Source organism: Petromyzon marinus, chromosome 44 (assembly GCF_048934315.1).
Source record: "Petromyzon marinus isolate PM22_M1 ecotype Great Lakes invasive population chromosome 44, UKy_Petmar_22M1.pri1.0, whole genome shotgun sequence".
Lineage (NCBI taxonomy): Eukaryota > Metazoa > Chordata > Hyperoartia > Petromyzontiformes > Petromyzontidae > Petromyzon > Petromyzon marinus.
In genome coordinates, this window is record NC_133710.1 from 4,220,562 (window position 1) to 4,246,158 (window position 25,597).

At 51.7% G+C, this 25,597-nt stretch overlaps 1 long non-coding RNA gene across 1 annotated transcript in view; it reads left to right on the forward strand.

Moving 5' to 3' along the window:
• Positions 1-14,219, forward strand: part of LOC116951908 (uncharacterized) — a 93,586-nt gene extending 79,367 nt beyond the window's left edge. The window contains exons 4-5 of the long non-coding RNA XR_004404357.2: positions 9,704-9,824; positions 10,124-14,219. This is a non-coding gene — a long non-coding RNA (uncharacterized LOC116951908). The remainder of the gene's footprint in view (positions 1-9,703; positions 9,825-10,123) is intronic.
• The last annotated feature ends 11,378 nt before the right edge of the window (positions 14,220-25,597 follow it).

Sequence of the window (25,597 nt, forward strand, 5' to 3'; positions counted from 1 at the left end):
CTGTCTCTCTAGTGGTCTCCCTGTCTGTCTATCTTGCCTGGTCTGTCTCCCTAGTGGTCTCCCTGTCTGTCGATCTTGCCTGGTCTGTCTGTCTCTCTCTCGTGATCTCCCTGTCTATCTTGCCTGGTCTGTCTGTCTCTCTCTCTCGTGATCTCCCTGTCTGTCTATCTTGCCTGGTCTGTCTCCCTAGTGGTCTCCCTGTCTGTCTATCTTGGTCTGTCTCCCTAGTGGTCTCCCCGTCTGTCCGTCTCTCCGTCTGCTCCTGTCGTCACATCATCCTCCCGCGATCTTCCCGCAACCCCGCTCGCCCGCTCTCTCGCTCGACCTCCCGCTTTAGTATGCCGCCCAGACCGCGCGACTCGCCTAGCGCAGAGCAATTGCATCAGCCAAGCGCAGAAAATAATTTAACCAAGGCTCAATGGCCTTGAAGTCATTTCGGCAAAAAAAAAACGATCAACTTCGTATGCAAATCTGGCTTTTTTTTTTAAAGTTCCATAAAGTGGGCTGCTCCGTGTGCCGTCGAGCGCGCGACGTCGCGGACGCTGGCTCAATTTTTTTTATTTATTTATTTCGATGTTGCGATGGCGCAAAAGGACGCGTAACTCCCACCCACCCCCCCCACCTCGTGCTTGATTTCTCAATCCGCTTCCAACAGGCGAAGCCCATCAACGTTGAGTCGTCGCTGTCCGCTCGCCGTTCCTCCGCCCCATTAGACTGCCCCTCGCTTTGGGGCCCCGTCTGGGCATTGCCTCAGAACACGGAGCCCCGGGAACACCCCAACAGTGGCTGCGCTGGTCCATTTATCGGGGGGGGGGGGGGGCGGGAGGGGGGGCCTAAGCAGAATTATGTTCTGAGGCCCTCCCCCCACCAACCTACCCAACCCCTCCCCCCCCCACCCTTTCAATTTATAAACTTCCAATTGAGATGGCTAGAATGAGGTGCGCAGGCAAAATACGCAGACGCAGCGAGGTGCGGAGAAACGTGGACAAAAGATCGCGGGAGGTGAGAGAAGGTGACACGGGAGAAGAGAGATGCAGGCAGGGTCGAGATGAGAGAGATCAATTATAGTATTATGTTAACAAGTGTCTGCCCTTATTAGGATATGGGAACGATCTGACCTCTAGTTTGAACGCTCTATTTTTCGTGAATCCAGGGCACAAACTTGAGCGGCTTGGTACCCAAATCCTCGCCTTTGCCCAGCGCCCCTTGCACTGCCACAGTGCCCCGAGCTGAAGAAAGAGAACGACCCCCATTGGGAGGAGGGTGGCGCCCGAATTAAAATCGCGGTTCGTTCCAAGCAGACAGTCGCATCTGCGTCTCAAAGGCACCTCCTGCTTGCACGCACCTGGGCCACTCAAGGAAGACTCGGTCTTTTGTTTATTTTACCAGTGGCGTGACGGATCCTGCCAGTGGCCCGGGACGGTCATTTAAACACGGGGTGCAGCGATACTTAGCGCTGGACGACCACACCGAGGAGGAGTCGAGGCGGAGTCGCATGTGAACTCGGGACGGAGATGTTTCGACAGCCAAACAGACGGACAGACACGCTGCTGTTCACACTGCGATATCTTCGTACACATGGTGAACTTCTTTCGCACCGCGCGTAGCCAACGGTGCTAATCGGAGGTGCGTGGGAAGGACAACAAACTAAACACAACGGGCAGTTATATATGTTTATATAAAAAGACAAAGATTATCCGAATAGCCTGAACAGACTGTTGGGGCAAGTGCTGTTAGCGAGCACCTATAAAGGCCGGCACGGCACACGAGGGAGTGGGTGGCCAACACCACGCCCGGCCGCCTTCGTCTCCCCAATGGCGATGTTTACACACCGCACCAGATACTCATTTGAGGCTGAGTCGACTTAGGGGAGGCCCAGGACCGGTTCAAAACATCGTCACTGGTGTTGGCCGTGAGCGGGAATCGAACCAGGGTCGCCGGGTTCGTAGCGCTGCGCGTTAACCGCTACACTACCGCTCCCCACTATTTTATATATACACGCACACACACACATGCCCCGGTGATTTCATTAACTTCTGCAATTGACAGTAGCAATTACATTCAATAATGTATTTGGTTTAAGTAAAAAGGATAAACGCATTAGTTTTCTCTCTCTAACTCTCCATTCAGACGTCCACCTCCGTTGTATCTCCTGCACTGCAGATAACGTGCGAATTAATTATCGTTCGTTTATATTTGTGCAACGTTTTCGATTTCTCACGTGGCACTGTTGCGTTTGTTCAGATTTCTACATTGCTTCATTGTTGTACTCGATTTGTTTTCTTTTGTTGCCTTTCTGACCCAGGTCACTCTTATCCTGGTGTCATGCGTTCCCACCTAGGGGTCCCTAATAAATGGAGTTTAGTAATAAAGTTACGTTGCTCATGGTGTCTTACCTTAAATAAAACGGCCAAATTGATCAAAGCGGTGCCAAATCACGTGGCGATGAAAATAAAATGGGTAAGCCTTTTCAACGATGACGTCATGCGCCATGCCCACGTCTCCCTATGATGTCATTCCGTGTGACTTCATCTCACGACGTCGCGCGCGCGCGCGTGGATCGTCGCATCACAAGAACGTCAGAGATAGGCGGACAGCTTGGAGGGGCCTTCATCCAGCAGTGGATCGATGGCGGTGCTGACGCCGATGATAATTATGACGACACCACGATTGTTGTGGCATTATCCTCCTGGGCCGTACGCTGACACGTGGGTTGCTGGGAGATTCATTCGTTCCATGACGAAACTCCCAGCACCTTGGACCAAATCGACGGACAACGCATCGGGAGATACAACAAAGTCGCCCGCTTGGCAACGTAGTCGCGAATGTAGAAGGCGCCGGACTCAATTGTGCCAACAACATGAAAACAATCAGGCGGCCAATGAGTAAATGAATAAACTAGCGAGCGAGTCACTCGTTCTTTGCGGCTCGACACTTGCACAGCTCGTTACAGCCAGGGTTTGGGTCTGTTGGAAGCAAATTGTGCATTCTTGTCGTGGCCATTGTGTGTCTTGCGTGAGCGCACGCCGGAAGACTTGCGTGGTCTACAAGTTTACGTGAAGTGACCTTTGCACTTCGAGAGATTTGGTTTTAAATGCGCAATGCGTAAATGTGCCACAGCTCGCACCCGTATGGTGAGATGTTGTCACGGGTGAAATTGTAACGGGTCTTATTGTCACGGGTGACATTGTCCTGGGTGATATTGTCACGGGTGATATTGTCACGGGTGATATTGTCACGGGTGATATTGTCACAGATGGTATTGTCACGGGTGACATTGTCCTGGGTGATATTGTCACGGGTGATATTGTCACAGATGATATTGTCACGGGTGACATTGTCACAGATGATATTTTCACGGGTGACATTGTCACAGATGATATTGTCACAGATGATATTGTCACAGATGATATTGTCACAGATTATATTGTCCTGGGTGACATTGTTACAGATGATATTGTCACAGGTGATATTGTCACGGGTGACATTGTCCTGGGTGATATTGTCACGGGTGATATTGTCACAGATGATATTGTCACAGATGATATTGTCACAGATGATATTGTCACAGATTATATTGTCTCGGGTGACATTGTTACAGATGATATTGTCACAGGTGATATTGTCACGGGTGACATTGTCCTGGGTGATATTGTCACGGGTGATATTGTCACAGATGATATTGTCACGGGTGACATTGTCACAGATGATATTGTCACAGATAATATTGTCACGGATGATATTGTCACGGGTGATATTGTTACAGATTATATTGTCACGGGAGATATTGTCACGGATGATATTGTCACAGATGATATTGTCACGGGTGATATTGTCACGGGTGATATTGTCACGGATGATATTGTCACAGATGATATTGTCACGGGCGATATTGTCACGGGTGATATTTTGTTCTCCCACAAGGCTGCCATCCACACGCTGGACTTGTGTAGTGTCTTCAAAAATTACTCACACCGACACGTTGTAACAAATCACCTGCTTACACTTTATTCACCTATTCTTGCACCAGTTGTAGGCACTCCTATAACTATCTGTATGGTCACTTAGGTTTAACTTCTCCCCCTCGTATCTACTTTACACCTCACTTATCCTGCACTCGGCAGCTCTGCTCTCAGCAACTCTGCACGCAGCGTCTCCGCACAGAGCGTCTTCGTACACAGCGACTCCGCACTCAGTGTCTCCATACTCAGCAGCTTCGCACACAGCGTCTCCGCACACAGCGTCTTCGCACACAGCGTCTCCGCACACAGCGTCTTCGTACACAGCGTCTCCACACAGAGCGTCTTCGTACGCAGCGTCTCTGCACACAGCGTCCCCGCACACTGCAGCTCTACAACTCCACCGCTGCCCTCACCTACGCTCCCTCAGACCCGCTCACCCGTCTGTCCCGGGCGGGGGGATTAGCCAACACCCGCCCGGCGACGCGTGATGGTTGAAGATCGGGCAGCGGCGAGATGTCTTCACTCTTGTCCCCAGCAACAACTCTCCGCTCCGCTCAAGCACACGCCCTTATACCCCCCCCCCCTGCCAATTATCCGAGACCTCTCGTGCGCCTCTTTATGCTCAGCCAGGCTGGCGCCTGTTTGCCCATCAATCAACCGTCATCTCCCGTCTCCCTTGCAACACCTCCGGTCTTGCCGTGCACAACCGGTCAACCCCGTTTGCAGCCGCTTTGCCCCTTAACAGCTGGCAGTGTGTCCCTGCACACCGAACGTTTGCACCCGCGTGCCCGTTTGCTCTCAGTTGCCCTCGGTTAACTGTGGGCACCCGCGCATTTCACTCCTCTATACTTGTAGCACAGCGGTCGATGGTTCAATTCGATTCGATTTTACCCGGCATGGCGGTTCAAGCAATTGGCGAGTTTTGTGTTTTAGCTGATCGGCTGGTCGCGTGTGCGGTGGTGTCAAGTGTGGATCCTCCCGCCACTTTCAAGATTCAAGGTGAGCGTGGATGAGAGAGCTCCCTCCAATAATCCAGTTTTGCGGGCCTGCACCAACGTCCAAAACGGCGGATCAGCGTGGAAGAGTAGGCCAAATGCAAACCACTGCCGGTGTGTTCTCTAGGGCTCACCTCCAGTGGGAAGCCGCTTGCGCCGGCAGTGGAGTGAGTGAGCAATTGCAGGTGCTGCGCCTTCGTCCGACTTAATCTATTTGCATGTTGTTTAACACTTACGTGCGACTTATAACAGACAAACAAAATGTATCAGTGATTGTAATTCTTGAAAGTTGTAATTCGGCAAAGTGTTTAATTAACGCGGAAGACGAAACACAAACATTCGCCCAAATAGTCGACAAGGGTTCCGGCATCCTCACGCTCATCTAATGAGTCTCTCGTTTTCTCCAAGAGTAAATGAGCACCTTATTTATAACCAGACGAGACCCCAATTGGCAGCGAAACGCCTCTCTGTCGGGTGAGGCCTCGGTCACGACCGCGTAAAACAAATTTGTGATAATTACAAAACAGGAAGACGTCATATTCCTGGTTCTTTCGGTAAAGTCACGTAGAAGGGAAACAATAAAATAATATAAAAAATATATATAAAACAATAAAATCATCACGACGTTTCGACTGCAACACAAGCAATCATCATCAGGTGTGAAAACCACAGCAAGAAAAATTTGCTGTGGTTTTCACACCTGATGATGATTGCTTGTGTTGCAGTCGAAACGTCGTGAGAATTTTATTGTTTCATAGTTTTTTTTATAATGTTATTGTTTCCCTTCTACGTGACTTTACCGAAAGAACCAAGAATATGAATCCCTGCAGTCACGAAAGCTTTATATCAAAAGGAAGACGTCAGTTCATTTGGGAAAACGGCGCAGCCCTGCAACGGCTTGCTCGCGTCACTGCTTGGCGAGAGGGCCTCTGCTGGAGAGAGCTTAGGGGGGGTGGGGGTGGGCGGCGAGCTCTTCGAAGGTGAGTTTGGTCTCCTCTTCCACGCTTGGCCGGATGCTTCGGAATTTTTCGGGAGCGCCCACGCGTTACCCCCCCCCCTCCCCCGCAACACGGGACCTGGCGATCAACAGAGGTGTCCAGGCGGGTTTTAATCATAATAATAAACACTGGATTGGCTTTGTTTACTTTATTTTATTAAATAGAATCGGCTTTGCTCATCATCAGCCATCTCTATAGCTCTGGTCTTTTAACCCAATACTAAAAGCAAACCTCTAAAAACTATTATTATTTTTTTTATCTTACCAGGTAAGACCCACTAGGCTATGTAGCTCTGTTTCAGAGCTGGCCACAAATGATAGCTCAACGAATGTGGCTAATCACGTGGAAATGTATATCAGGCAAATACTATAAACGCGTCGTGTTGCTTCCAATTGCGGAGGAGAAAAAACCCGCTGGAGGCTGCAGAAAAAAATCCAACACGACCGCGGGGGAGAGAGGCGAGCAAATATACAGCAGGCGTCAGGGTCGGGATAGAACGCACGACCTCCTGTATACCGGGCGAGGTGGTTAACATCTCATAGCCACTGTGGCGAGCTGTAGGCCAACGCACAACCTGTAGAGGGGGCATCTCGAGAGTTCCCTCAAGCGGAAGGCCCTTCGGCCAAAACAGTGGCGCGAGGGAGAAACTTGCTGGTGCTGCGGCTTTACCATGTTTTTTTTCGTCCAAAAACCTGCTTCCAGACAGCTAAAATCCTCTCGTTTTTATAAATCGCATCGCCCTAATCAAGAACAGGAGGCGCCGGGGGTGGGTGCGCGACGATTATTCTTTTTTCGTGCGCAGAGTGGATAACGACATGGAGCGATTTGCTGCTTCGAGAGATTGTCCGCGCTTGATTTTATAATCGGGTCTCGGCAACGCACCGGGTCACCGCGGATTGCTTTATATATTTTTTTTGTGCGTGTGGTTCCTCGTTCAAGGAGGGGTACGCGGAGAATTGCCTCCGATCGGGCAAGCGAGCAGCGGCGTTTAAGTCGTAGCCTGATCAGTGCACTCACGCTCCAGCCTCTGGGCGAACGCTTAAGCCAGTGGAGAGAGAGAGAGTTAAGTAAATCCCTGCGTTCGTCTCTCGCAGCGATGCCGCTTTTCCCCGATAATGGGGCTCGCTTGGGCGCCCCTTTAATAAAATATAGCCCAGCGTTGGACTCTCTGGCTACGGTTCCCACTTATCCTGGTTACATCCCAGTTCGCGGTTTTCTTCTGGTTGTTGTTGTTCTTCTTCTTCCTCCGCTTCCTCTTCTTCATCCTCTTCTTATTCTTCCTCTATTTCTTCCTCCTATTCTTCTTCCTCTACTTCTGCTGCCTCTTCTTCCTATTCCTCGTCTTCCTCTTCTGCTTTCTCTTCTTCTTATCTTTGAGGAGGTAGCCGTCCTTGGGAAAATCTGTAAGTCTTCCCAAGACATTAAATGCTGAAGCTTCACTCCATCGGGAACAGCCCCCGAAATCGCTGTTCCGTGGATCAGCTTGTCACGCTACACCCATCTCGCGTCATGTTATCCCCTTGATAGCTGCTTTGTCCCTCGTAGGATTTGGGAATAATACGGCACAATAATATAGGATTGCTATGGATAGGCATAACTTTGTGGTCGAGTATTTGTGCAAAGTAATCCTTACTTCCAGGGCAGTCACTCGCAGCGTTCGGGGAAATAAAACATATCGAGAGAGAACTTGAGGTGTAGATTAAACGCCTCGGTGGAAGGCACTTTAGAGCCTGAACGAGAAGCAATTACGATGATCATCATCATGATGATAATGCTACTGCCGCTGATAACGATAATAGTGACAATTCTGCTCCTGCTGCAGCAGGGTGATGATAATGCTTCTGCTGCAGCTGCTTCTGCTGCTTGTGTTGTTGCTGCTTCTGCAGTTTGGTGCGAGTGACGCTATTGCTGCTGCTGACATTGATGATGATGGTGGTGCTGCTGCTGCTGACATTGATGATGATACCGTTGCCTCTCTTGCTGCTGCCGATGGCGACGATTCTACATCTCCAAATGCTGCCCATGCAGCAGTGGACAGCAACCCCCAGAGTAGTGACGGCGGTACAGTACAGGGCTTGGCCCAGGCTTGCTGTCAGACTGCGGCACAGGGACAGGGTCTCCTATTAATAAGAATGTCCTTTTATAAATTGAAAGGGGTATGTGGGAGCGGGGTGGGTGATGGGCAAAAATAATTTCTGCATGAGGTCCCTCACCGCCACCCCCTCTCCCAGCTATGGGTCTGGCTCCACTGCAGCTCACGTCAACCCCCGTACCCACAACTCCCCCAGCGACAACCGGGACTCGACGTGGACGCGGTTTTGGCGCGACGTCTCTGTCTGCGACTGCAGCGGTAGCAGCAGCAGCAGTAGCGGCAGCAGTAGCAGCAGTAGCAGCAGCAGCCCGAGTAGGTCGTCACCTGATACTCGCTGTCGCGGTTACAAAGTGGCTTGATGAGGTTAGGAATTAGGGAACAAGGCGGACAGACAGACCACGGAATGCGCTCACTCCCTCGTACGGGATCAGACAAGCGCAAATGCAGACACAGAAATGAAAGAAACACACTGGCACAGGTCATAGACGACGCCCCGAATACACCTCGAGACAAACACCCAGACCTGGAATAGATGGACCAGGATCTCCCCTGCACCCCAACGATCCACGCACTACAGGATCCAGACAGAGGTGCGGCGCACGCACAAATGAAGGCCACCACGGCACACAAGGGGGTGGATGACCAGCGCCACGCCCGGCCGCCTTTGTCTCCCTAGTGACAACGTTTACACATCGCACCAGGTACTCATTTGAGGCTGAATCGACCTAGGGGAGGTCCAGGACCGGCTCAGATAATCGCCACCGGTGTTGGTGGCCGTCACACAGACACAACAACAACCGCCATTCGTCACGAGGTGGCGGTGATGTCACCACGACGCTTGTGCCAGGCCATGTGCACCTTGAGGCCACGTGAAGTGTCGAACGCCAGCTGACAAGAGGTCGCGGGGCAGACCCAGGTGCCATGGGTCGACTGACTGAGATGACTGGCTGATGCACCACCTGTGCCCCCTACTGTGCCAACTTTCTATGCCTTAGCCACCGGGCGCTCCGCTTGTTGTTGTGAGCGTCGCTCCTCCGCCCTCCGTTGTTGTTGAAGGACGACAGACACACGCACAGACACACAGACACACACACACCCATTGAGGGCAAACAGCCAGGCAAGACCACAGACCGCCCTCACACGGACCAGTGAATGCACACACGTGGCCTGCCTGTCTATCTGCCTGTCTGCTCGAGACACACACCAAAGGCGAAGAACAACCGGCCAAGGACCCCAGGTCACTTCAGGCTGTAGCCGGGAGATTCGCGCACACACGGACGGACACGCGGACACGCGCAGTGCGAGCAGACGGACATATGTGGCCATGAAGCGCAGAGGGCTTGAAATCCACGGCAATAGCGTAATGAAGGCCCTTGGGATGCACAGAACGATCAGCAACAAAAAAAACACGTGGAGCGCAAATAGACAGCGGTGGTAGCTGCGAGCGTGGGAGCGCGCTGGGCTCCGTTCAGGGGCCTCCACTTCGACCACAATGAACAGGCGGCGACGTTCAAATCTGCAGGGGTGGCCCGGCCGCCTCTTCTCGGGGTGAGGGCCTGCCATGAACCCGCTGGTAATAAGGACGAAGGCCGTGGCTTGCGTATGTACGTGCGCGCGCGCGTGTGATTTTTTGTTGTTGTTGTCGTTGTTGTGAAGGACGCTACTACTGGGGAGTTGGAGGCTGTCGCCCTCCGGCAACGACGACGGAGGGACAGAGCAGCGACGCTCGCAACAACGAGCGGAGCGCCGGGTTGGCTGAAACGCAGCGAGTGGCACGGTGGGGGGAACAGGTGGCGCGTCTGCGTTCATGTCAGTCAGTCAAGCCATGGCACCTGGGTCTGTCCCCTGACCTCCTGTCAGCGGTGCCTTCCACAACTTCGACGCGTGGCCTCGAAGTGCACCTGGCCTGGCACAAGCGCCGTGGTGATCTCACCGCCACTTAGTGGTGAACGGCGGCTGTTGTTGTTGTTGTTGCTACGGTTGTTGTTTGACGTTTCGCGATTGGGGCTCTCATCTCACGCCGGCTTGCTTTTTTTTGTTCTGCCGTTCTTCATTCGTTCCGCCGCCTCCCCCCAGGGTCGCGGGCTCCGCGATGAAGTCACGGAGTCTTCGAGCGGAACGAAAAGCGAGGCGCAGAAAATCTTAGAGCGGAAAAAAAGAAGGTCTCAAAAGTCCCGACCAGCTGGCCTGCGGTGCAGGAATGATGAGCAGCCGACAGGCCTGGCCTGGCCTTGCTCCGCGATAGGAGCCGGGGGGGGGGGGGCACCGCGGAATCCAGCCGGGATTTTTGGAGTGGCTCTGGTTGAGATTTTAAGATCCACGAACACAAAGACACGTGGTGGAGGCAGCAAAGGCGCTGTCGTCGCTAGCTCCCTTGCGCTATGCCTCACACACAACACCCCCGGCGACCCGAGTTCGATTCCGGGCCACGGCCAGCGTCAGCGGTGATTAATAATTATCTGAACCGATCCTGGGCCTCTCGTAGGTCGACTCGTGCTTAAATGAGTGGCTGGTGGGTGCGGTGCGAGAAAACAAAACTTCGACCCTGGAGAGAGACAAAGGTGGCCGGACGTTGACCGCTCACCTCTCGATCACCCCCCCCCCTCCCCACTTGTGCAATGTATTGCACGGCCTTCGTAGCTTATTGCAAAACAGCACCTTGCGCCCAACACGGTGGGACGTTTCGCGCGCGCGCGCGATCGAGTCGTGAAATTCTTTCGAGCGAAATGAGAAGGGGGCGAAGTGCGACGAAGCGGACGCCGAGGCGTCGATCCCGACAGCCGACTGCGGCGCTGCGATGACGAGCGACCCGCAGACCCGACCCGACCTTGCCTCCGCCTCGGACGCCGAGGAATCCTCGTGGAAACCCCAGTCGGTGGTGGTGGGGGGGTGGCTACGGTTATGATTCACACACAAAGACATTGGCGACGAATCCCCGTGTAGCGTATACAGTGCGCTTCAAAAGAATGTTAACACTTACACGGGACTATCGTTTTAAATGGAAAAAGAACGAATAATAAATACAATGTAACGTGATAACAAATGGCATGTTAGTAGCTTCAAAAAGTCAAAGAGTCTCCCACTCGTTCGCTATCATTGTCACCGCATGCCTGGAATCTTCTCCTGGTGGTCTCCAGAGCCAGGAGGCACATTTTCTCGTGGTGTTGTTGCAAATTCTCAGGGAGTGTTAACATGTTTTTGAAGCACGCTGTACACGGAGTGTTTGGGCGCTCGTTGCTATTTGCGAGTCCGACGTTCTTGCCACCCTCGTGTCTCCAACGGTTTACACACCGCACCAGATACTTATTTCAGGATGAGTTGACCTAAGGGAGGCCAAAGATGGCTGGAATTTAACTCGCGGTGTGGTGGGCACCATATCGGGTGTACGCAGCATTTGAGGCTGAGTCGACGTAGTGGCGGTTCAGGACCTGTTCAATATATACTTCGGCAACTGATATAGGAATAGGTTTTACCCTTTTAACTGGCACAAAAACTGACACCTTTATTCAAGGCATCATGTTTGCAATAACCACAACACAAGCAGTCAAAATGCAAACAAAAAAGACAACTCTGATAATAATAATATGCACTGTCCTTGAATTTGATTGGTTCACACCCGAGACGGCTTTTCTTAGAGCCTAGTCTCCACTGGTGTTGGACCAGAAGACGCCAAAAGGCGTACAACTAAAAAACAGCGCACTATCAGAGTATTGAGGGCTCGGGGTGAGCATTTACATTATGAGACCTCCTTTGCCAGTAACAAGATATAGGAATAGGTTTTACCCTTTTAACTGGCACAAAAAACTGACACCTTTATTCAAGGCATCATGTTTGCAATAACCACAACACAAGCAGTCAAAATGCAAACAAAAAAGACAACTCTGATAATAGTATGCACTGTCCTTGAATTCGCCAACTGATGTTAGCATGGAACTCGGGATGGATGGGTTCATAGCACAGTGTGCGAAACACTACAACAACCCCACTCCCCCACACACACCGGGTCCACACACACACGCGCGCGCGCACACACACACGTGTACACGTGCAAGGGCTGGCTTGCACGCATGACTTCTCTCGCACCACAGGGGGTTTAAACACTCAAAGAGATTTGTCTGCATAGCCACACGCACACACAGAGACAAAGATCCCCCGTATAGCCGTACACAAGCAGTTGGGGAAAGTGCTGTTAGCCAGCACCTATGAAGGCCGACACTGCCACACGAAACAATGCCCACAAAGACAAAACATCCCCCGTGTAGCCTTAACAGACTGTAGGGACAAGTGCTGTTAGAGAGCACCTATGAAGGCGAGAACGGTACACGAGGGGGTGGGTGGCCAGCACCACGCCCGACCGCCTTTGTCTCCCCAAATGCCGATGTTTACACACCGTAACCAGGTACTCTTTTGAGGCTGAGTCGACCTAGGTGAGGCCCAGGACCGGTGCAGATATTCGTCACTGGTGTTAGCCGTCAGCGGGAATCGAACTCGGCGGCGTAGCGCTAACCGCTACACTACCGCTCCCCACACACACACACGTACACAGTACACACACTCTCTCCCACGTGCTCCCAATCTCAGTCTCAAACTCAAACGCACGCGAGGTCGCTGCCGCGATTCTGCCACAGTCGCCTCCCAGGGACCTGGACAGGGGTCAGAGCGGCCCGGGGGGCGGGGGGGAGGGGCGGGGTCGGCATTAGAACCACGTGAAGCAGAGCGCAGAGGAGAGGCGAGCTCCTCCGCGTCAACTCGCGCTGTCAAACCTACGGATCGGGGGGTCCCCCTCTCTCTCTCTCTCCTCCCTTCTCTGCTGCTCTTCGTCTCCCTGGCCGAGCTGACCTGCGCCGTGCCCTTGCAGGATATGGCAGCCAATTAGACGCAATTTAAGGATTTTTATTTATTAAAAAAAAACACGAGATCGAAAATGCGGCTCGCTGGGATTGTAATGCTCTGCGTGTGCGTCTGTGTGTACGCGTCTGTGTATAAATGATGAACGGTAGTGTCGCGGTTAGCGCGCTGCGCTACGAACCCGGCGACCCGAGTTCGATTCCCGCTCATTGCCAATAACATGGTGCTGGCCACTCAACCCCCTCGTGTACCATTCCGGCCTTCGCAAATGCTCGCGAACGGCACTTGCCCCAAGTCTGTTACAGACTACATGGGCGGATATTTGTTCTCGCGTGCACACGATTACATATGAAAGTGTCCAAATCCTAACACGAAGGCAGAGACGAACCCCCCCTCCCCCCAAATAGTCTTCAACAGACTGTTGGGGAAAGTGCTGTCACGAAGTACGGCACAGCACACGAGGCGGTGAATGTACAGAACCACGCCCGGCCGCCTTTGTCTCCCCAGTGCTGATGTTTACACCCTCGCACCAGGTGCTCATTTGAGGCTGAGTCGACCTGGGGAAGGATCAGCTGAACCGGTGCAAATACCCGTCAAGGGTGTTGGCCGTGAGCGGGAATTGCACTCTGAGTCGCCGCGGGGTTCATAGTGCGCTAACCACTGCGCCACCGTTCCTCCCCCGTCTACACACACAAACGCACGCCCACGCACTCCCAACGCGACGCAGAATCTCCGTGTTCACATCCTAACCGAGGCATCTCAAGCAGCCGACGAGGTTGCAGGGAATCGAAGGGCAACGCTTTGTAATTATAATGGCAGCAGAGGGGGGCTGTCCATAAATGACGTCACGCAGATGGGGGGGGGGTCACACATTTGCGACAATGTGTGACGAGGGGGGGGGCGGGTTGAGAAATGTGACGTCACATCAAAATGCGCAACTTTAAGTAAATATAGACAGCACGTTCTACTTAATTAAATAGACTTTTTAATAAATGTTTTCTCCTACAACATCAGAGTGGTGCAGCACCACATTAAATACGCACTACAATGACAATAGTTTAAAGCGATTTGAAGCATGTTTCATTTTTTTTCGGGGGGGGGAGGGGCAGATCTTTGTGACGTCATATTTGAGAGGGGGTGTTGACTTTTTGTGACGCCGTGTGACGATGGGGAGGGGTGGGAGGGTAAAAAAAAATCGTCCAAAATCGCGTGACGTCATTTATGGACGGACTCAGTGTTGCTGCCTCTCTGTGAGATTTGTCCTCGGCATCTCCAGAATGCACGGCACGGCGCTGATGATCGATGCCAGCCACCTACCCCCCCCCCCCCCCCCCCCCATGTAGATTATTAAAAATGATTATTTACGGTGGCGAGCCACAGTAATCGTTACCGCGCTGATTGCGTCTCGGCCCGAAGGTGATAAAAGATTACCGGCAGATTTACGCCGCTGATTACCGATATTGATAACAGTGGCATCGAGATAACGCTGATTGATCGCGGTGATGATGAAATGCAGCCGGTGATCAATGAAGGTGATTACGCTGATGCTGATTGATTTATCAGAAGCGATATTTGCTGCGCTAATAAAGCGACGCCAGATGTGGTTTGTGACTCACAATAGAGGCGGCCCTTGTGTTATTTTTTTTTCCTCTCCCGGCATTCATATTTAAAGAGCGCGAGGCTATGCCCAACTTATTTATGAGACTGTCCCTCGTAGCCACAAACATGAGACTTATAATCCCAATTACGAACGTGATGGAACCACGGAAGCAGAACCTGCGAGTTCTGCGCCGCGGACGCGTAGCGCCGGCAACAACAACAACAGCAGCAGCATCAACAACAAAAGCATCAACAACAACAGCAGCAGCAGCAACATCAGTAGCGAGTAGCACCTATGAAAGGCATGGCCGGCACACGAGGGGGTGGGTGGCCAACACCACGCCCGGCCGCTTTTATCTCCCGAGTGGCGATGTTTACTACACACCGCACCAGGTACTCATTTGAAGCTGAGTCGACCTAGGGGAGGCCCAGGACCGGCTCAGATAATCGTTACCGGTGTCGGCCGTGGAGCGGGAATCGAACTCGCGTCGCCGGGTTCGTAGCGCAGCGCGCCAAACCACTGCGCCACCGCTCCCCACACTCAGCTCTGCGCGCACTCCCCTCCCGTAGTAGGCCGGTCACGTGGCCTGGTTTCAATTGTGGGGGCGGTGGCGATGGTGCATGACGCAGTCAATGTTAAACTTACAACAAATAGCAATCTTTTGGAGAACATAATCAACCAGGTAGGGTGTTGACTGTTGTGTTAGCCGACTCTGTGTGTTGTATTGCATTATATTTCTAAGCTTACTAGGTTTATTTTCTCATTCATTCTTACCTGATGAGGGTTGCTTGTGTTGCAATCGAAACGTCGTATTATATTATTTAATTTATTTTCTTTCTACGTGACTTTATCGAACGAACCAAAGAGTAATTTCCGCGGTCACGAAAGCTTCAAATCAAGTTCAAATCAAGCTGCAACAAATGTTAAACGCGTAAACGGAACGAGCAAACGATGCGATCAACTCGTCGTCTATCGCCGTGCTCTGGCACACGCCGCCCCCCACCACCACCACCACCCCAGCCCCCCACAATGGTGCAGGGTTTTGCAGTAGGACATTTGGTGGCCTCTAGAAATGATGCAACTTTTACGTTGATTTTGTTTGTTCCGTAAATTGTGCCGTTCGGCGACGCGTCGCGAGACGGAGAATAATGCCCTCGGAGCTCACGCTGATCGGCGTCACCTCGAGGGTGAGAGAACGCGCCCGAGGAAGCGGACACCGCAGAGGTACCTCTGAGAGCCCTTCAAGTGACCTCTGGTCCACGGGAAAATGAGGCCCAACTTTCCCACCCGCTATGCCAAACGAGAGCGATGTTCGTTGCGTGACATTCAAACTGATATTTCTGTGATTCTCAGAGCTGGAATATCGCCTAATTGAAGTGTCAAACCACATGTAATGTTATGGATCTTTTCCGTGTGCAGTCATTTATGGCCCAAACTGAGAACATCAACTTACCTGGATTTATCCATGCGGCTGCCTTAATTTGAACCCAGGATCCGAACGGTTGCCAGCACCAGCAAATCTCAGGGCTGCACCAAAGCTCAGGGAACCTTCATCACTTTAGCAAACGGCCATCCCCCCTACCCCTCCCAAATCGTGGAATGACCCGCGCATCGACATAGGAATGTGTAATTTCCACGTTCTAACTTGGAGCCGTCAGCGATACAGAAAGCACACGGTCGTCGCGTGCGACGTCAGCGGCACGGCTCAGGTTCCGCAGTGGAAACAAATAACCTTGTGCCTCCTGTTTGGCCTGGCACGTCCCCGGCACGGCTCGATTGTGCAGTGGTGAAAGGGGTATACGGAACTCCTGGTTACCTCTGGATTTAAAGATGTCAACGCGCAGCATGAAGGCGTGGTTCATTTTTTTGTTGTCAGCGGCACATGTGCACCACGGTGGCAAGATGTTAACTACCTCGCCTGGTATACATGAGGTCGTGTGTTTGATCCCAACACTAAAACCTGCTTCATATTTTGAAGTTTGTGTGTGTGTGTGTGTCTCTCTCTCCCTGTTTTCCCCTCAACATTCAGAATCCAACATCACTCGTTTAGATTATTTGGCTTACTGCTATACATTTCCGCACGGAGAGAAGGCACTTCGTTGAGCTATCATTTGTGATAGCCAGGTCGATTTCTGAAAAAGAGCTATTATAGAGCTCAGTGGGCCACATTCACGTATTCTTCACCACTCGCCCCTGCCTCCACCACCACCCCCCCCCCCCAGAAAAAAAACCCAGTAAGTATTGGTAATGTGTGGCACACTCTTGCACGCCACCGCTGCCACGTATTCATTTGCGACGCTCTTTCTCTTGAGCAATGCACCTCGCTGTAATTGGATGTTTATTTTGCGTCGTTACAGAGCTTGCTCGTTTACCCTTGCAATTAATTCACCAGCCTGAAGGGTGACATACGGAGCACCCGCCTGCAAGCGGCGGGTCACGTGCTCCTTGGATCTGCTAACGCTGTTGATGGAAATAAAAAGTTGCATATTGTTCGCAAACAATATTTTTTTTTAAATGTCGGCATTCAACCATGCGACACATGCCCTCTGCTATGCGGTCTGTGCGGTACATGCCGTTCGCCATGTGCTGTACACCCTCCAGCACGTGCCAGGTACCCTGTGCCACATACCGTGTGCTACCAGCCCTGTGCCACGTACTCTGTGCTACAAAAAAGATCCCCCGTATAGCCTTAACAGACTGTAGGGGCAAGTGCTGTTAGCGAGCACCTATGAAAGCCGGAACGGTACACGAGGGGGTGGGTGGCCAGCACCACACCCGACCGCCTTTGTCTCCCCAGTGACGATTTTTACACACCGTACCAGGTACTCATTTCATGCTGAGTCGACCTAGGGGAGGCCCAGGACCAGTTCAGAAAATCGTCATTGGTGTTGGCCGTGAGCGGGAATCGAACCCGGGTCGCTGTGTTCATAGCGCAGCGCTCGAACCGCTATACCACCTGCCCTGAGTCACAAGCCTTGTGTCATATGCCCTGTGCCTCGAGCCCTGTGCCACATACCGTATGCCACACATCCTATACCACAAGCAATGTGCCACCAGCTTTGTGCCACGTACCCTATGCCACGAGCGAGCACTATCCAGGCTCAACCTCGCTGAGCTCCGGAGATCTGACTAGCTCGGGCGCTTTCCAAGCCATTTGGCCACACACTACGATAGTGTCGCCGCTACCCCCCCCCCCCCCAAAAAAAAAATTAAAGATGCTTGTAACAAATAATCATTTAAAAAAATATCCAAATTAAGTGGAAAAATATGCAAACAATCGCCCAATCTTAAACCGGTCGTCAGAAGGGAAGGACCGCTCTTTCATCGCGGGGCGGAGTAAGCAAACCCAAAATTGGAATTCAACGGAATATTTTTTTTAAGAAGCTCAAAAGCCATTTTGATGTACAAAGAGGGCAATATATTCAGGGCCGAGTGAAATTGTTTTTATCTTTCTCATTAACGCTGCGGCTGAAACTAGTCATTAGCGTAATGGTGCCTCGGCAAGGTATGTTGATGGGCTCGGCACTTCAATGCGCAGATCCGCTCGTAATCAGCTTTTTATTCACAGCCACGGCTGCTCGGCACCGATGAGCCGTCCACCACGGCAGACGCCAGGTCCACGTGTCAGCAGCGCGCCGAATGTAGAGGGCCCCTTCCCTCTCCCACAACCCTCTTCGCGATTGAAACTGCTTTTGTTGTTGTTTGGTTGTTGTTGCTGCTGTTGCTGTTGTTGTTGTGACGACGCGACCACGGCGGCGGTGGTGGCGGTGGCACAAGCACGGCCAACATTCAGTCGCGATGCCTCTGTGATGCCGAATGGGGAAACGTTCGGAAATTGGTGAAGATGCAAGGGAAGGGGGGGGGGGTGGCCCCCTACTGCTTGTTCCTAGCGGGGAGACTAAGCAAATCACAGAGACGTTTCTCGGGCTCGGGAAGCAAATTGTCGTTGATAGAGCATCCCACGGTGTTAACAGCGGGGGAGACGAGCAGAGATCAAAGCGCACCTCGTCTCTAGGCGCGGTATGGAGGCGGTCCCAACGAGGTAATGTTCAGAAGACGACGAGGTTTGAACTGCACCAAACTGAAACTTGTAATTGTGTAAAACTAGCGGCCGCGATTGGCGCGTATGGCTACGTACGGTGCGAAAGAAGTTCGACATGCATACGAGCTATCGTTTTTGCGTTTAGTTTTTTCTTCCCCCCCCCCCCCCACACACTTAACTTGGGAAAGTTTCGGCTATGCAATAAAAAATGACAATGTACATGTGACTGTCACGCGAAGACATTCTCCGGAGAACGATGCGTGTGGCGAAGTGTGCGCCCCACCGCCGTTTGTGAACGTAAGGAATCTCTTTAAAAGGGGCCTCGGAGGTAGGTCTGTACTATCTACTTCCTCGGGCCGTTTTCTCCGACACGCGGGGGGTGGGGAAGTCACGCTGCACTCTGCACGAGCACCGAACGGACTTCTCTGCCCTCACGCCGCTGCGCCGATAGCAGCACTACGAAGAAGACTCGAGGCTATGTCGTTTGAAACTCCCTTCCGGAACGGGGCTCTCCATCCACCGCTGGACCATCACCCAGTAAACGTACGGCGCTTCCTCTTCTTTGCGTGGTGTTTAGCTTGCTTTCTTTCTTTTTAGCGAGAGAAAAGGCCCAGAACAGCGCCGGCTGATAAGGCGGCGGCTGATAAATGAAATTGTCAGCATGAGATTGGCGCTCGGCAGGCGGATGCCGATAACGGAGGGAGGGTGGAGGGGGGGTGGCCTGCACCAACCCCGTATCAGATGTGAGTTTTTGAGGATTAAGCAATTAGCTTTGATATTAACTCCCCAAAGAACCTTGTGCGGGGGGGGGGTCTTGTTGGAGAGGGGGTGCTGGTGGGGGAGGGGGGTTGTTGTGGGGGGGGGGGGGCGGTATCGTCACGACTGCCGTGTGAAGAGTGCGCGTCCGAAGCGGAAGAACGAAGGAGCGAGGCCACTCCCAGCTGGCGTTTTGTTTTTTTAATTTCGGCGCGCGGGGATGCGGCATTAATGACGAGGGTACAGAGGGAAAAGGCATTAGCAATGAAACGATGGTGGCTCGTGGAGCTGCTAGGGGGCTTGGGGGGGGGGGCAGTGAGCGTACTTCTCTCTCTCTCCCCGAGCGAGTCGGGCTGAGGAAGAATGAAAGTTCACAGATAACGCGGATGAATTGTGCATGAGGCCTCTTTGTGGCCCTGCCAAGCGGGGATCTGCGAGGTGATCTGCGCGTGGCCTCCGCAGCTGAGATAACGAGAATATTCCAGACGGGCGTGACCACTACCACGGGCAACACCAGCACCACCACCACCAATAGCAGAACCGCCAGCAGCACTACCACCAGCAGAACCAGCAGCACTACCACCAATAGCAGAACCAGCAGCACTACCACTAGCAGAACCAGCAGCACTACCACCAGCAGAACCAGCAGCTACGGCGGCGATGAGAATTGCATCGAGCCACGCGAGTCTCCAATGCAGGACAAGCGTTTTGTTAACCGTGGACTCTGCCCTGGTTCTAAACAACAACAGCAAATACGATTTTAAATCTCATTGCCACGTAGGATTTCGAGGTTGTGCCGTTCGGCTCTCTGATGTGTTTTCCGTTTTGGAGTCCGACGTTTCGCACCACGCAATTACAGCGACGCAGCACGAGGAGTCGCAAAACGTCGGACGCGGTGCCGAGGATCACGCGGCCCAACTCGAACGTAATCGCCCCCACCGCTCTCGTGAGGTCTTCCGTTGTTTTTGTTTAATTTCAATTTACACGGCTCCAGAAAAGGTATATTTAACCCCCCCCCCTCTCCCACAAAAAAACTAATGAACTAATCCACTTTATATCTGCACTTATAATTATTTTTGTTTATGCGTGTATAATTCATCTCGGAGTCGAGCACTTTTTGCTCAAGTGGAGTGAATTCCCCTCCCCCCCCCCCCCCCCCCGGGGCCACGAGGCCAAGTGCGGTGTTTGGCATTTGGCAAATACCATTTCACTTATCGCGTCTGACTCCCGAGTCCGAGTCCGATAAAGGATCGGGATAATAGATAGATAGATACATAATATAATAGATAAATAATATAATAGATTCAGTAGATAGATAAATAATATAATAGATAAATAGATACATAATATAATAGATAGATATATAAATGACGCGTCATAGCCGTGGTGGTGTGGAACGCCAGGCGAGGGAAAACCTCCTCAAATGAGAATCGGGACAAATTGGTGCTCAGCTCCTGTTTTCACAGCTCTGCAGATACAGTCGGGGGGAGGTGGGGGTGGGATTCCATATTCCCATGGCAATGGCCACATCGCCCGGAATGCGCCGATCTCATCAAATCTCAGGAGCTAGGCAGGTTGAGGTCTGGGCACCGCTTGGATGGGTGACCAGCACGCGTGACAGGTGGCGCGAGGTCATAGGCTGTGGTTCACCGCACGTACGGTGCGAAAGAAGCTCAACGTATGTGGGACAGTGGTGTAGGAGAGCGAGATGAGAGGGGGGAGGTAGGAGAGGAGAGTTAAATGAGAGGGGAGAGGTGATAACGCGTCGTTAAGCCGGTGGCGGAATCTTCCAAACGGCGAGCGCGATCTTTTAGTCGACCGTGGCCTGCCTCGGGATCGACCCCCGGTGATAGCGGGATCGCAGTCCGAGTGTCCTTGCTACATCAGCAGCTTGGACCCGAGTTGTGTTGGAGACTGTGGCGCGACTGGGAGTGGCGGGCGGGCAAATAGGCCCCGTCTTGTCGGAGATGGATTTCGTGGACGTCAATGCTTGAGCCTCAATGCCCCCCCCCCCCCCCCCGGCATCACCCACCCACCCCTCGCCCCCCTCCCCCCGTTAGCCGTTCGGAAGCCACGCAGGCAACAACAGTCCCGTGCCATAAGAAATAAGGCTGTCGCTTAGCATGCCAGCCACATTCATTCTGTCATCGATTTCCGCGCCCTAATTGACAGATATAAATCTCTTCCTTTGCTCGGCCCGGCACCACCATAACGCAACCTCGGGTGAACGCGGGCCGAGGGGGGGGGGGTGGAGGAGACGGCGTCGCTGGCTCCCCAAACGCAGTCTTGCGTCTTGTTTATAGGTAAACACCGCGAAACTCGCTCCCCCGTTCGGGGGGTTGCGCGAGAAAATCGGCGACGTCTGTGGAACTGTCACGAATAAACCACCGCGGCATTGTAGGTAGTTTCCCGCGACAAAGTGGGGGGCAGGTATAAATGGGGGGTGTGGGTGGGGGGCATCTGAGCGACCGACTACCTTTCCACAGGTAAACCCAGGCGCATCCATTTCCATGTGATGAGACACTTTTTTTGAAATTTTATTTGTGGCCAGGTCACTGAGATAAGTTAATATCTCAGTGGGCTCTACCTGGTAAAATAGCAAATAATGTTTTATTTGTGTATATGTTTAAGTAATTTGTTTACCTTTCCTATACTTTGCAGTCCCGTCGTGTTGTTGTTCTGTTTGTTGCTGTAACGTTGTGAAAAAGAGCTTCACAGCTCATCGGATTCCTCCGGTATGAATTAATATTCTGATTCTGATCATGTATCCGTTCAAGATCAAAAGACTCAACACAATTCCAGCATCGGATCTCAGTACACAAAAGCAAATCCGTTGCCACCACCCGAACACAGACACCAATGCCCGGACTGTTCGTCCCTGTCGAAGCCGGGCAAGTGGTAACCCTCCTACTCCTCCGCCTCCACCCCCACACTATACTCATCCATGATCTCATCGCAATTACTTGGGGGCCTCTTTGGCGTGGCAGGGCGATGCCGTCACGCGGGGCATTGGGTGGAGATGATCCAAACGGCCCAGTGACGGAATGGCCTCGCCCATGTCTCCCTCGGGTCGCCCGTTTTTGGCTCAAACCCCGGGGCACGTGGTAACTCGACGCGGATGACGATGACGACGATGATGATGGTCATGATGATGGTCATGATGATGATGATGTTTAACACGTAGGCTTTCGCGACCAATATTATTCATAATATAGGTTTTTGGGTTAGATCGCGTTTATTTATAAATGTGTCGTAACCCTCCACCACCCGACACGGCCAATCAGCAAAAAAAGTGTCACGTTGACAAAAGACAAATAATTCACTACTTCAGCCCACCGGTGTGTTGAAGAGTTAATCCACATTTACAGTTTGAGTACGACGTTTCGCTGGTAAATACTTCCAGCATCATCGGGCAATTCGCCAGAATGGTAAAGCCCTCGCTTGCTCCCGGTTTTATATAGAGCAGCAGGGTGACGTCATCACTTAACTCATCAGGTGCAGTGATTAGAGGCGGAGGGGGGGGGGGGGGTAATGTAATTATATAATCGATTAGTAATCAGTCATTGGTTATGATTAGTAATGAGTTGTAGATTAGTAATTCTTTAAATCAAAATGTAATGTGTATTATTTAATAATACGCTTCCAGGCCGCACTAAGCCGGTAGCTGTCAGAGCGATTAAAGTTATTCTTGTTCCTCTCAATTTCAATGGATTCTCTAATTAGTCTTTGCCAGTAATAATTAGTTTTACACACCACTGCAACATTGTCAAAATCAATTGAGTGTCCTTGTTGACAAGCATGTTCTGCCACTGCCGACAGTTGTGTTTGAGATAATTTAATATTTCTCTGATGTTCTTTTAGTCTTACGCTGATGTTACGTCCCGTCTGCCCAATGTACAGCTACCGGCTTAGTGCGGCCTGGAAGCGTATTATTAAATAATACACATTACATTTTGATTTAAAGAATTACTAATCTACAACTCATTACTAATCATAACCAATGACTGATTACTAATCGATTATATAATTACATTACCCCCCCCCCTCCGCCTCTAATCACTGCACCTGATGAGTTAAGTGATGACGTCACCCTGCTGCTCTATATAAAACCGGGAGCAAGCGAGGGCTTTACCATTCTGGCGAATTGCCCGATGATGCTGGAAGTATTTACCAGCGAAACGTCGTACTCAAACTGTAAATGTGGATTAACTCTTCAACACACCGGTGGGCTGAAGTAGTGAATTATTTGTCTTTTGTCAACGTGACACTTTTTTTTTGCTGATTGGCCGTGTCGGGTGGTGGAGGGTTACGACACATTTATAAATAAACGCGATCTAACCCAAAAACCTATATTATGAATGATGATGATGTTAAACGAAACGGCACCAGTGGGCAGCGCGTTCGTCGCTTTGTTCCGCAGAGGTTCCGCGGTTCGGGTATCCATCAGCCGCCGTGGTTATTACATCGCGGGTGTAATTACCGTAATGATACGCAGTAGTGCAAAAACAACAAAAACCACGTCTGCTTCGCTCACCGTGTACGTTAGAGATCGCCTGGCGTCATCCGCACAGAGTAGGCCATTATGTGGTGGCGTCAGGGTCCAAATTTTGCCAAAACTCGACAAATGACACCGCAAATTACTCAATTGGAATACCCAGCAGCAGCAGCAGCAGAAATCATTGCCACGAGTACAGTCCTGGCAGCACACTCATGCCCACAGGTCACTCCGACAAATGTGAGTCATCCCCCTGGGTCTCTTGAGTTCTCACCTGGCGAGGAAACAAATTTAACTCTGAAACTCGAGTTTAATTTAAATCACTCCTCTGTTATTCACTCTTGCGCGGTGTCGCGAGGGCAAAAGGTCATGGCGCGTGCTCGCTGTCTGCCACAGGAGCTGCCACCGTAGGATGGCAATTTAATTCCCTCCCCCCCCCCCCATACAGAGCCCCCCCCCCCCCCCCCCCCCACAACGTATCTGCCGTTGCGAGAGCGTTCGCGTGTTACACGTTTCACTTGACTCAGCAGTCTGGGCAAGCGCGACTTCCATTCGTGCCGTGGTTCGCGGGGCCGCTCTTCGGTTCGGTCACAGGCAGAGCATCCGAGAGATGGACATTGATCACCTGTGGATTAGAGCCATATGGGATAGACAGTGATCATCTGTGGGTTAGAGAGAGTCTGGATAGAGATTGATCACCTGTGGATTAGAGCGAGATGGGATAGACATTGATCACCTGTGGATTAGAGCGAGACTGGATGGACACTGATCACCTGTGGATTAGAGCCAGACTGGATAGACACTGATCACCTGTGGATTATAGCGAGATAGGATGGACACTGATCACCTGTGGATTAGAGAGAGACTGGATAGACACTGATCACCTGTGGATTATAGCGAGATAGGATGGACACTGATCACCTGTGGATTAGAGAGAGACTGGATGGACACTGATCACCCGTGGATTATAGCGAGATAGGATGACACTGATCACCTGTGGATTAGAGCGAGATGGGATAGCCACTGATCACCTGTGGGTTAGAGAGAGAGATGGGATAGACACTGATCACCCGTGGATTAGAGCGAGATGGGATAGCCACTGATCACCTGTGGGTTAGAGAGAGAGATGGGATAGCCACTGATCACCTGTGGAATAGAGAGAGACTGGATGGACACTGATCACCTGTGGATTAGAGCGATATGGGATAGACACTGATCACCTGTGGATTAGAGCGATATGGGTTAGACACTGATCACCTGTGGATTAGAGAGAGATGGGATGGACACTGATCACCTGTGGATTAGAGCGATATGGGATAGACACTGATCACCTGTGGATTAGAGAGAGACTGGATGGACACGGATCACCTGTGGATTAGAGAGAGACTGGATGGACACTGATCACCCGTGGATTAGAGAGAGATGGGATAGACACTGATCACCTGTGGATTAGAGAGAAACTGGATAGACACTGATCACCTATGGATTAGAGCGAGACTGGATAGCCACTGATCACCTGTGGGTTAGAGAGAGACTGGATAGCCACTGATCACCTGTGGATTAGAGAGAGACTGGATAGACACTGATCACCTGTGGATTAGAGAGAGACTGGATAGCCACTGATCACCTGTGGATTAGAGAGAGACTGGATAGCCACTGATCACCTGTGGGTTAGAGAGAGACTGGATAGCCACTGATCACCTGTGGATTAGAGCGATATGGGATAGACACTGATCACCTGTGGATTAGAGCGATATGGGTTAGACACTGATCACCTGTGGATTAGAGAGAGATGGGATGGACACTGAT